The following is a 10,002-nucleotide window of genomic DNA, read 5'->3' as shown; positions in this document are numbered from 1 at the left end:
CTGTTGTTCCCTCTTTCGCTGCCTCTCTCTCTATCAAGTAAATAAATTTTTTTTAAAAAATCTAAAAAAAAAAGAGTTTGCCCCAGGCCCCCTCCCTGCTTTTATTTATTTATTTTTTTTAAGTAGGCTCCACGCCCTGTTTGGAGCCCAATGTGGGGCTTGAACTGATGACAAGCCCTAAGCTCAGATCAAGAGTCGGACGCTTAACCAACTGAGCCACCCAGGCACCCCTCTCCCCATATTTAAAATGTACTTGATATTGCCAATAATGCTTTTTATTTTCTTAATATAAATTAAAACCATTGAGAAATACTGGGGCACCTGGGTGGTGCAGCCCGGCTATGGGCAGAGAGGTGAAGTTTCACGCCATTCTGCTCCATGAGATCTTGGTGGGAGTTTGTGTAGACAAGGAAATAGAAACATCTGAAGACCCCGTACAGTTTTGTACCCAAGGGAAACAGACAAAGGAGCTTGGAAACAAACAGCTAGGGAGCTATGGAGGGACAGAACGGGAAAGCGAGGTATGCACATGAGGAAAGGTTTCCAAGGTGGAGACCGTGAGGACTGTGTCAGATGACACAGTAAGTCCAGGGTGGGAGGACGGGTGAAGAAGTCGGGGTGATGGATGGAAGTGTTGAATCGCTATATTGTACACCTGAAAGTAATATCACACTGTATGTTAAGTAACTGGAATTAAAATTTTTAAAACGATGTAGTAAGTCCAGGCATCGCATGCCACAGCATGGAGGTCACCGGTGACCTCAAAAAATATAAGCTAGAGATCAGATCCAAAGATGTCATAATCAACCAAATTTTTTCCAAGGTGTTTAACCATCAGGAGAGAACAACGGGGCAGTTCCTGAAAAAGGAAATGGGGATGAGAGGAAGATTATTTTTTCTGTTCCTTTTGGCGGGGGCGAGGTTTGGTAGCAGAGGAATCGCCTGCTGCTGATTTGATGGATGTAGTTCAGTGTGACTGCCTAATAGTGATAGAGAAAGGCAGGGAGGACTGCGGGAGTCTCGGAGAAGTCCACGCTGACATGCAACTGGATGGGCATCTCGGTGGACTGAGCTCACAGAGGGAGGGCTGAAATGTGTGGGCATGAAGGTGGATTGGTAGGTAGACTGGAAGGCAGAGCTGATGGATTCTCTCTACTGATGCTTCATCCTCTCCCAGTGAAATAGGAAGGTCATGAACTGCAAGCAAGGATGGGGAGAAGGTTCTAGACACTGGACAAATGTTGGACATTGGAGAGAGAAGGTAGGATCCTCTTAGATCCCTGCGGCTCAGAGTGTGGTCTGCAGACCTGCAGCATCGTCATGACCTGGAGTTTATTGAGCTATCACCAACCTCTCCTGCGCCGAAGCAACCAGAATCCATAAGATCTCTCGTGGATGTTTTTCTTTTTTAAAGATTTTATTTATTTATTTGAGAGAGAAAGGGAGGGACCACGTGTTGGGGGAGGAGGGGAGAGAGAGAGAATCTCAAGCAGGCTTCATGCCCAGCGCAGAGCCCAACAGGGGGCTCGATCTCATGACCCTGAGATTATGACCTGAGCTGAAATCAAGAATCAGATCCTTCACTGACTGAGCCACCCAGGCACCCTGATCTCTCGGTGATTTCTAAGCCACTTGTTTTCAGATTTGCACACTGGGTCCAACTGGGAAGATTTTAAAAGTCTGGATGCCCAGGCCACGCACAAGACGAATTCCATCAGAATATATTGGGAGGGGTCCAAACATCAGCATTCTTTGAAATCACCCAAATGGTTCTAGTAGGAAACCAATTTTGATAGCACTATTCTGCTAGAATAGAGTTAATAGAGTTCCGCTGACTCTCCTGCCTTCTCTCCCCTGCTCTTCTCTCCCTCTCGCTGACCAGGGCGGCTCCATTTGTAACTCTTGTACATTTTAGCTTTCTGCACAGGATTTAAAAGGACGTTTCTGAGAGCTGAACATACTGATGTGTCCTATGCTTCCCCTGCCCCGTATCCTTCACATATTCCCTTCAGAATCATGCAAGCAGTGAACACAGTGGATTCCCACCCTCTGTGTGTGTGAGCGAATGATATTATTTTGTTGTTTAAACTTGAATAAACTCATCAGTAAATCTGTGTGACCCCAGAATCTTGACTATCATTTCCTGATTTTTGTTTTTCTTTTTAGCTTTCTTTTCCTCTCTTTCTTTTATCGATTTACACAGATTTCCAAGTTCTTCTAGGATGCTTGATTTAATTCTGGTAATTTATATTTTCCAAGGATTATTCCCAACTTCTCTAAAATTTTCCAATGTATCTGTACAGATTTGTACACGGCATTGCCTTATAAATCCTTAATTTCTTTTCTGTACATCTGCACTATTCCGTTTCTCATGTCTAGTGTTGTTGATTTCCTTCTTCTGCCTTTTTTTTTTTTTTTTCCTGACTCCTGCCTTTTCATCATCTTTTACAGAGTTTTGTCTCTTTTACTGATTAAATCAAAGACTAATTTTTCTGGGGCTTATCGGTAATCATTGTTTTCTTTTTATGAAATATATATACATTAAATGAACATGTTTATAGTAGAAAAATTAGACTGCACACATAGGAAAAGGGAGGGAGAAGCAGTCCTCAGACGGAAAGCCCCTTTGACATTTGGTAGGTCTCTGTAAAGATGTTTCGTGTGCTTTTGTGTGCAGACGCCGGCTACCTACATGTATTTCAATTGGCCTCATAGTGTTGTCTGAATCATGTGCTCTGTTTGCTTCTTCGCAGTTTGATAGCAGAGAAAGTGATAAAGTCGGAGGTGCAGCTATGGAACTTGGAATCCATTTTCTCAGCTTCTCACTTAGTAACAACAAGCAATTTCTTATCCACTGTGAAAGGCTTCCTCCTCCGGAACCTTCTGTGGGAAGCAGAGATAGTCACACCTGCCCCACAGGAATGATGAGGTGATTGTGAAGGTGAGCGGTTTCCACCTCATTAAATATGCATCAGGTCAATAGCTGTTTTATGAGCATCTCTTGTTATATGTTAGCTGGTTTCAAGGTTTTTTATGATTATAGAAAAATTTTTTTTTCTAAATCTCTCAATATGCATCTTGTATATTTATCTGACAATGTTTACATTTTCCAGAAGTGCAATTGTTAGATAAAGGGGCTGGAAAGGTTTAAACAAATAACTCTCTTCAAAATGCAATAGTTGGCAGTGATAAACAGTGCTTGACCATATCATAATACTGCATTTTCAGAGATGAAAAAATTCTGTTGCTTTAATATGACTTCATTTGAATACAGCGGGGTTAAACATTATATGCACAAAAAGTGAGTCCATATAGCCATTTTCAACCCAGATTCTTTGGGAGAATTAGGCCCTAAGGGTAATGACCTTTTTTTTTAAGATTTTATTTTTAAGTAATCTCTACACCCAACGTGGGGCTCAAACCTACAACTCCGAAATCAAGAGTCAAATGCTCCATAGGCTGAACCAGCCAGGGACTCTGGTAATGACTTTTCTTCTGTGCATCTATTTTTGTACTAGATTTAAGAAAATGGTCACTAAAATCACTGTTTATATTCTGTGATTCAGATAAACAACCCTCATTGAGAAGGAATTAATAGGAAAAATGAATTCAAATTAATTAATTCAAATTCATTTACTGTGTTTAAGATGAATTTTCCTTAAAACTGATTTTGGGAAATTTGATAAATTGAGTATGTTCAAAAGTAATCAATTGCCTTAGAAGAATTGGTTTTTAATAACGTGGCATTAGAAATGCAAAAAATCGGCTATTTAATAAATAGACCTGGGACCACACCGTTTGATACGTAGCAGTTAATTCAATCTTATGTACTTATTAATTTTCCTTGCTTATTTTCGCCTTTTACTCTGTCAAGCGCAGAAAAAATAGGTTATGTCTTCAACTGTCCTCTTTCTGTTAATTTGCCCATTATTTTTTTCTTTTGTAGATTCACATTTTTCCTAACTCATTAGTTGCCATTTTAATCTATATTTCGTTTGCTGTGCTGTCTCAGGGTTGTTCACTTTCCTTTTCCCTTTTGTAACTAATTAAGTTGAATGACTTGTGAATGTAATGTTGGTTTTGCTTGTTAGCTCACTGCGGGAAACTTTTATATGAGTATGAACTTGCCTCTAAGTACACCTTTGACCAAAGCCCGTACGCTTCAGTGTTCAGCCATTTCTGGTCACCAGCACCACCCATGGCCACTGTCCTGCCTCTCTGTCTTGTCCCGGTCACATTATGCTTCTGAATGAGATGAACGGATGAAGGTAGTTGACATTTTGTTTTCCTCCTTAACCCAACTTATCCAATATATGTATTTCAGAACGCTTACTTATTGATGCATTGTTGAGTTAAGACAGAGAAGACTGAGGGAAGAGCCAATATATAAGCAAGTAAGCACATGAATATAAAGATAGTTCATCATCAAGACAGTGTGGCATTAGCAAAAGAATAGACAAATGGGCAAATTCAGCAGATCAGGCAGCTGAGAAATAGACCCACACAAACATAGTCAACTGATCTTTGACGAAGGAACAAAGGAAAGACAATAGAGAAGAGATCATCTTTTCAACAAAAGGGTGCTAGAACGCCTGGCCCTCCACATGCAAAAAATTAAATCTAGGGATATTTGGCTGCCTCAGCTGGAGAGCTTGAGACTCTTGATCTCAGGGTTGTGAGTTCGAGCCCCATGTTGGGTGACATCTTATATACAACCCCAGTCCATGAAAGGAATAACTGATAGCCAACAGTTCATTAAAATTAAAAAGGTCTGCTCTACGAAAGATACTATCACAGCAATGGGAAGACAAGCCACAGACTAGAAGAAATATTTGCAGAAGACACATCTGATGAAGGGCTCTTGTTATCCAAAATTTACAAAGAAGTCTTTATTTTTTTTAAGATTTTATTTATTTGTCAGAGAGAGTGCAAGCAGGGGGAGCAGCAGAAGGGGAAGCAGGCTCCCCACTGAGCAGGGAGCCTGGTGCGGGACTTGATCCCAGGCAGATGCTTCACCCACTGAGCCACCCAGGCATCCCTACAAAGAAGCCTTAACACTCAACAATAAGAAAATAAACAACTCCGTTTAAAAATAGGCAAAATATCTGAGCAAACACCTCACCATATAATACATACGGCAAATTCATGGATAAAGAGAAGCTCCTCATTATATGTTATTAGGGAACAGCAAATTTAAATAACAATGAAGTACACAAATGATGGAAAGGTGAAAATGCAAAATGCTTACAACACTAATTGCTGGTGAGGATGTGGAAAACAGGACTTCTCATATACTGCTTATGGGAATGCAAAATGATAAAGTCACTTTGGAAGACAGCTGGGCAGTTTCTTACAATGCTAAACTTAGTTTTACCATAAGCCAGCAATGCTGCTCTTTGGTTGGTGTTGACCCAGAGGGGTTGAAAACTTATGTCCACACAAAAACCTGTGCATGGATGTTTATAACATTATTGCCAAAACTTGGAAGCAACCAAGGTGTCCTTCCGTGGGTGAATGGATACATAAACTGTTGTACATCCAAGTAAGAACATCACTCAATGCTAGAAAGAAATGAGCTCTTAGGCCATGGAAAGCCACGGAGGGACCGTGTGGAGCATATCCCTAAGTGAAAGAAGCCCATTTGAAAAGGCTTCATGCTACATGATTCCAACTCTGACATTCTGGAGAAGGCAAAGCTATGGAGACAGTACAAAGATCGGTGGTTGCCAGGGGATGGACAGATGTGGAAGATGCATAAGCAGAGTACAGAGGATTTTTAGCAGAGTAACTCTATTCTGTATGCTGTAATGGTCAATACACGTCACTATATATTTGTCCGAACCCACAGGATGCACACCACCAAGAATGAACCGTGATGTCAAGCATGGACTCTGGGTACTAAGGATGTGTCAGTGTAAGTTTGTGGATTTTAACATCTTGTGTGAGAAGTTGACAGTGGGGTACGCAGTGCACGAATGGGTGCAGGAGGTCTATGGGCAGTCTGTGATTTCTGCTCAGCTTTACTGTGAACCTAAAACCGTTCTAAACAATAGAAGCTATTTTATTGTATTTTTTAAAGATTTTATTTATTTTAGAGAGAGAGCAAGCAGGAGCAGGGGGGAGGGGTAGAGGGAGAAGCAGACTCCCCACTGAGCTGGGAGCCCAACGCTGGGCTCAATCCCAGGACCCTGGGATCGTGACCTGAGCCAAAGGCAGATGCTTAACCAACTCACCACCCAGGTGCCCAGAAGCTATTTCTGTTTTAAAGATATTTCAGGTAAGTGTTTTGAAGAAAATAACTGAAGTTACTGTGATAGAGAGATGTGGACGGGGCAAATTTTGATGGGTTATGGGTGTTCTCTCTGAGAGAGTTTAAATTCTTTTTTTGGGTGAAGGAGGCTGTCTAATCCCAGGGTTTTCTGCGCTGTTGAGGTGAGAAGAGTATTGTTATTACCATATTGTTAGCAAATTGTATGTGTGTGTTTGTGTGTGTTCCAGTCAAACAATATTTTCAGAACTCTTTTTTTCGAGTTAATATAATTTTCTTTATTACCAAACATCTGATCCTTTTGGTAAATCAACGTGCGTACCTCTTGCCAAAACAGAAAGAGCATTCTCTGCTTCTAGGACTCACAGTTTAATTTATATCTATTAACCATCATTATTGATCACATTGTGCATATTCTCCACATTTTCATTGATTTATTTCTTTTGACTTCTTCTGTCAAAGACTGGGAAAGTGTGTCAGAGTTTCCCCAAACAATTTAGTATCTTTGCATTTTAAAACACATTTTGTGAGTACATTTCAAATATATTTGGATGCTTTGTCATTCACCTCATAAATATTCATGAGTATAATAGCTCCATTGACATTTTATCTTAATTGATGAGTGCCTTCAAATTTTGTCCTTGACATATTTCAGCAAATCAAACTTTGTTCCGTCTTAGAGATGCCTTTAAAAACAAAAAACAAAAAACCAAACTTCTTTTTGTGCAGATGCATTGGTTAAAGACATGGAACATTAATTTTCTCTATAGATTTCTAAAAAAAGATGAACAGAATTACTTAAAATCAACTTCAGATTATGAAAAATAGAGAAAAGTACTTCTCAATAACCTTTCCTAGGCTGATTAAAACAAGCACAACCACCAAAACACTAAATGAAGTCATCCTTTGATATGTGCTGATTTTGAAAGGAAGTGGATGTGACAGTCCAGCCCACATTTTGAAAAAGAGAAAGAGAGAGAACTAAATAGAACATATCAATGGACATATTTATTGGTTAAGACATTGGTAGTTAATTTTTATTTTATTCATTGTGTTTTCAAGTCTCTCATCAAATCATGGTTTTCAGGGGGTTCCTGCCTGGCTCATTGGGTATAGCATGCAACTCTTGATCTTGAGGTCATGAATTCAAGCCCCACGTCGTTGGGTGTAGAGCTTACTTCAAATTATGGTTTCCATATTATTATGCCATTCACCTTAGAGACTGTTGTGACATGACATGCCTTGTCTTGTTGTATTCATGGATTTCACTCGGCATATTAATGAGCGTTAATAGTTATATGCTTAGAGGTTTAAAAATAAATGCATGAGATTTTGATGTTTTCACGTTTAGGATGTTCCTGCAAAAGGCACACAGAAGATTCTATTTAACATCATCGTTGGAAATATGTATCAGAATTAGATATACATATACAGAACACAAGAGCATAGTTTTAAAACAGAATGATGTGGTTTTCGGAGTACATTATAAATTTTATTCCTTCAACCTCAATCTCATAAGCTCTGTGTACTTCCGTTTCAGATGTGTGACATAACAGGAAGTAGATGCTTGCTCTCCTAGGCAGAATAACGCCCCTTCCCACAAAGATGTCTGTCTCGTCATTTCCAAAAGTGTGACCATATCATCTAAAATGTCAAAGGAGAATTCAAGCTGCAGATGCAATGAAGCCTGCTAAGGAGCAGACCTTAAAATAAAAGGACTATCCTGGGCTTCATCCAGGTGGACCCACATAATCGTAAGAATTCTTAAATGTGGAAGTGGGAGGCAGAGTCACTGTTTGAATGAGGTGACATTGGGGTGGCAGGGCTCACTGGGTTATTGTTGGCTTTGAAGAGGAAAGGGTCCACAAGCCATAGAATGTGATCAACCTTCCTACGGTGTAAAAGAGAAGAAAACATGTTCTGCCCTGGAGCCTCCAGAAAGGACTGCAGCCTTGTTCACATCTGTGAAGCCCATATGGACTTGCGAACTCCGGAGCTCTAAGATGGTCTATAAATTTACGTTGTTTCCATCGTTTATTAATTTGCACTTCATAGATTCCCTCCCTTACAATTCAGCAAAAAGGCCTCTTGGTTGTCTAGAATGCTAAACTTCGGCCCACAAATCCACACGGTGATGGTTGGTTGGCCAAGTCAAAAAATGGTCCGCTGGGAGGCGGTCCCCATTGTACAATGCTGCTGTATTGTAACTTCTTTCACGCCCGCCATGCTGTTTTTTAAACGGGGACACTATTTCCGTTTTGCAAGCTCAAGGATTTAGAGCTTCATTGGAAACAGTGTGAGGTCTGCCCATTCTTTATTGTCATGGCTGGCTCACATCCATGCCATAGCTAGACTGAAACAGGAGGAGAAGAGCTTAATTATTTTGACTTTTATTTTATTATTTCCTTTTGGTTAGTCTTAAGGAAATGAGGCCCACGCCTGAAGTTACCAGAAAGACTTCTTGATAATGACTTCCTGTAGCCATCACTGAATTTCCTCATTTAATCAATAATTTCATGATTTTATGGGGAGCTCTGTAACACCCCCCTTTCTGTGTACATATATACATAACTAGTTTTGTTGTTTTAAAACATCTGTTCCTGTCCAACCTATTTATATAATTTTAAAATATTAAAAATTTCCATGTTTAGTTCTTATCAGCGTGCTGTCTTGATTATATTGTGGAATTTCGAGATTATTGAGATCTGAAATTCTGACAAATGACCACAACAAATCTATCGATTTGTTCCATTATATTATAGGAAAAGTCTTTGCTGGTAGAAATGCTGCTGAGCTTCAGAAGAATGTTCTCTTCAGCAGATAGGAGTCCTGGTTTTTTCTCTGCTTCTGTTGCAGCACATGGTGTCGGATGTGATACAGAATGGTCCGACTATACGGGGCTACAGATGGAAAGTGAAAATCAAGGAGATTCTACAGGTATATTTTTCTCACTGCTTATTGCTAATACCCACCTAAATGCAATGCAAGGAAATGCACACATAAGGTGGTATCTCCACTTGTGACATGGAAGAATTTTTTTTTTTTTTTAAGGGGAGAAAATGTGCTTTTAGTTTCTCTGGCTTTTGTAAGAATCTTTCCACCTAAGTAAAGTTTACACTCACTTTGACTCCTAGAAATGTCCCGTATATTTATCCTGAGTGATTCTGACTAGTTTATGGGTAGCTCCCTGGTCCTCCTGAAGTAACATCTGAAGATGCTTCCTTTTTTACAAGAATCTAAGTGTGCTTTCTCTTTGTGACAACGCCTTGTACCTCCTGTGTACGCACGCATCTCTTTAAAACAAACGAAGGCTTCAGAGTTTTGCAAGACCACAAAACCCCCTCTATTATAAATCCTCTTATGTTTAAGGAATTTTAAACCTAGTTTTCAGTTCAGTTAACCCCCTGCCCTTCTTACCTCAAGGTAAGTTCAAGAGTGAGATGTGTGTATCTGATTGATTTCTGCGGTAGAGGAGAAGTTGGTTAGCATTTTGGCCCCCAGATGTCCAGACGGCGTTTTCCATTGAAAAAATCTATAAAGGTGTTTTTGGGATCAGGGAAAGAGGAAACCAAGTCTGGTCTGGTAGGTGTTCCTGCTTTGAAGAGGAGCCTACACACCTTATTTTTATAGGACAAGTAACAAATAGGTGTTGAGAAACAGTGTGAGGTCTGGTTGTCTAGACCATCATCCCCCATGTATGTAATCCTCTTAACAATGTCAAAATAAGTTTTGTA

The 10,002-nt window shown here is 39.9% G+C and overlaps 1 long non-coding RNA gene across 1 annotated transcript; it reads left to right on the top strand.

Annotated features, from left to right (window-relative positions):
- The first annotated feature begins 1,175 nt into the window (after positions 1-1,175).
- LOC118533000 (uncharacterized) lies at positions 1,176-9,717 on the top strand. The gene is made up of 3 exons (XR_013444577.1): positions 1,176-1,261; positions 2,754-2,941; positions 7,809-9,717. It is a non-coding gene; the product is annotated as an uncharacterized LOC118533000 (long non-coding RNA).
- Positions 9,718-10,002: the final 285 nt, after the last annotated feature.

Source organism: Halichoerus grypus, chromosome X, assembly GCF_964656455.1.
Source record: "Halichoerus grypus chromosome X, mHalGry1.hap1.1, whole genome shotgun sequence".
In the NCBI taxonomy this organism is placed as follows: domain Eukaryota; kingdom Metazoa; phylum Chordata; class Mammalia; order Carnivora; family Phocidae; genus Halichoerus; species Halichoerus grypus.
This window is presented reverse-complemented; position numbering and strand designations above follow the sequence as displayed.